This window comes from Puma concolor, chromosome B1, assembly GCF_028749965.1.
Source record: "Puma concolor isolate L17-30 chromosome B1, mPumCon1.1.hap2, whole genome shotgun sequence".
Taxonomy (NCBI): domain Eukaryota; kingdom Metazoa; phylum Chordata; class Mammalia; order Carnivora; family Felidae; genus Puma; species Puma concolor.
The window spans coordinates 25,690,995-25,693,813 of NC_141670.1; the positions used below are offsets into that span (position 1 = coordinate 25,690,995).

The 2,819-nt window shown below is 46.2% G+C and overlaps 1 long non-coding RNA gene across 1 annotated transcript; it reads left to right on the top strand.

Annotated features, from left to right (window-relative positions):
* The first annotated feature begins 240 nt into the window (after positions 1–240).
* Positions 241–2,319, top strand: LOC147581514 (uncharacterized). The gene is made up of 2 exons (XR_015249984.1): positions 241–1,330; positions 2,117–2,319. It is a non-coding gene; the product is annotated as an uncharacterized LOC147581514 (long non-coding RNA).
* The last annotated feature ends 500 nt before the right edge of the window (positions 2,320–2,819 follow it).

Consider the following 2,819-nt stretch of genomic DNA (forward strand, 5'->3'; position numbering starts at 1 on the left):
AAGGTATGTTCCTCCTCCTTTGTATTAAGCTCTCAGTGAGCTAGGGCTTTACCACAGCTGTTTGCAATTGCATTCCATCTCTCGGCTTCAAATGACACTGATGATTTTCCTTGGGATTCTGTTTTACATGCATCCTGGCAGGGGTGATTGTACCTTAGCTAACTTTTCAACTCATTTACCTACTCACCTATTCTTTAAAAAAAAAAGCACCTCTCCTTTAAAAAATAACAAGCAATCAAATCTGAAGATATTTATTTCACTCAGCACTAACAGCCCACAAATAGAAATCGAAGCTTTAAGAAGCAAAATCTTTGAACTGTCTGACATTAGTCTGTAATGGACAGGAAACGTATGATATGTAATTGAATCACCACCCTCTGTTTTCAATCCTACGTTTCTCATCCCAGATAAAGGGCCTCTTCTCACACTCCCTTATCCTTGCCTCAAGCCTCACCTCTGGGATTCACTGCTAGGAGCAATGGAGTTCGTTTGGTTGCAGCAATCTGGGAAGAAAAATAAAAAGACATAAGTGAGGTTGAAGGGCTGAGGTTTCATGTTCAGGCTCTGAGTTGAGACTCGTAACTTTTTAACGCTTCCCGAGAGAGCTGCATCCTGGTTCAAAGACGCGATTTCGGAAGGGGATTCTCCACCCCAGTACAAGGAGAGTCTGGATTCCGCCAGGCCGGGAGAAGACCTCTGCGCTTGACAAATCCCTTCAAATTAATCCTCGACATGAAAGGGCTTATGGTCTACTCGTCTGATCATATTTTTAGCATTATCTTTAGCACCTGCTTGGTCTCAGGTGTGCGGAGCGGCTTAGAAACCTGTAGAGACTTCTTGCAGAGGGTAGGGGTTGGACAGGGAAAGGGAGGAGTGAATTTCAATACATGGATGCCCAGTTCAAGGACTTGCTGTGTGATCCCGCTCTAGTGAACTCCCCTCCGTAAAAATCTAATGCTCAGGTCGATGGTGAGGTCTTTGGGCAGCTAGGATGAACTCTGACCCCCGTGAGGACTGGCCAGCCCACACTGCGAGGCTTGGGAATGACATCGGTTTGTGTCCAGGCTGAGCTGACAGTGCTGTGGTGCGTGTGCTCCTGGGGTGCAGGTGACTTCTGCTGTCGCCCAGCACACAGCCTGTTACTTCATATTCCACACGGGGCTCCACTATGACATCACTGAGCACGGGTAGCTGGGAGTAATAGCACGTGACTGATGGAAAATTTCAATGGGATCAGAATTCTGGGACTCCAGTCCTTAATCTGTCTGAGCCTCTGTTTCCATGTCAAGAAACAGGAAGAAGAAATATGTCACCTAGACTAAGGGTCAGGGTAAGCATAAAGGGACTTCACGTATACTGGTCTCCATTAGGGTCTTAGGAGAAACATGCTTTTTTTTTTTTTTTTTTTTTTTTTGGCCATGCAAATGTAAGCATTGCTGGAATTTTTTCATGGGGTGGTGGCCTTTGAAAATCTTCCAGGATGAAATCACCTCTAGCCCTCCCTGTAGAATAAAGCGGTGGCTTGTTCAAGGCTGGGGTGGACCCCGAAGTGTTTCCTGAGAAAAGTTCCTGGCTTTGCCTGCTGGCCCTTCACACTCCACAGCCGTCTAAAATTTCTAGTCTATACGGACTGCACTTCAGTTAACAACAAACTGTGGTCTCTCTCAGCGCTGACCTGATGCCTTCCAACCCTTAGCCAGAGGCTGGACGAGAATGTCCCCCGTGAAGGGCTATTTCAAAATTACTCAGTGTATCACGCTTCTTGGTACTTTAGGTGTTTTCTTTGGGTACAGCCAGACATGGGAAAAGTAAATACTCAGACATTTAACGTTTAGGTTCCAAAGAAAATACAGAGTTGCATTTTCATGGGGGTAGGAAGCCGTTAAGCATTTGGTTTGGATCTGCTTGGGTTTGTGGAGCTGGGCCCCTGCCCCTCCTGGTCTCACTCTGAGAAACCTCACATCAGGAAACCGGTCTACTCCTGAGGACTAGCAGAAAGCCCCTGTCCTCGAAGTTTGCTGTCAGAACTGACTTTTATCTCCTCCAACCGGAGTTTTTTGAGCTGGGAACCTCAGAATCGAACCTGAAACTCACGGTAACCATCCCTGGCCCCTAGGGACTGCCTGCTTGTATCGAATCACTTCTCAGACCCCCCTCACCTACCCACCCGCTCTTCTCGCTCCAGCTGACGTGCTTCGGTTGTGAGCCGTCTCAGATCTTTTCTGCGACCAGAACGCCATACAAGCAAACAAAGTGTTTCACATAATCTGTTGCAGAAGCTGATTATCCAAGTACATAAACAGTCTATTATAAATTGGCCAGGCTTTGTGTCAAGTCCTCTCTCCTCTCCCACCCTTTACTGCTTCCGTCCGCAACACACTGACCAAGGAAGGGGGTTACTAACTAAACTCGACTCTCGGTACAGACCCGTGCAAATGAGAGGTACTGGAAAAAACTGGTTTGTTGAATGAAAACCAGAAGATCTGAGGCAAGAAGAAACTGAAGCTTTACTCTACGGTTTCAATTACATGAACTCCGAGTTTTCTGACCTCGTGAATGATTTCATTTTGCTCTTCCTATGAGTGCTCTCTAGTTTGGATACCACTATGGTGTCCCTTTGTTGTCCTGTTTCACTCTCTTTGGGGGGAAGGCTGAGAAAACACTGTAGAGCAGGGGCTGGCAAACTTTTTCATGAAGGGCCATCCAGTAAAATTGTGTATTTTATAGTCCACACGGTTCTCTGCTGTGAGAAGAGTGGATCTTCGTTATAATTGGATTCCATAGTTAGGAATTTGCCCCCTCACTAAAAATTATTTATT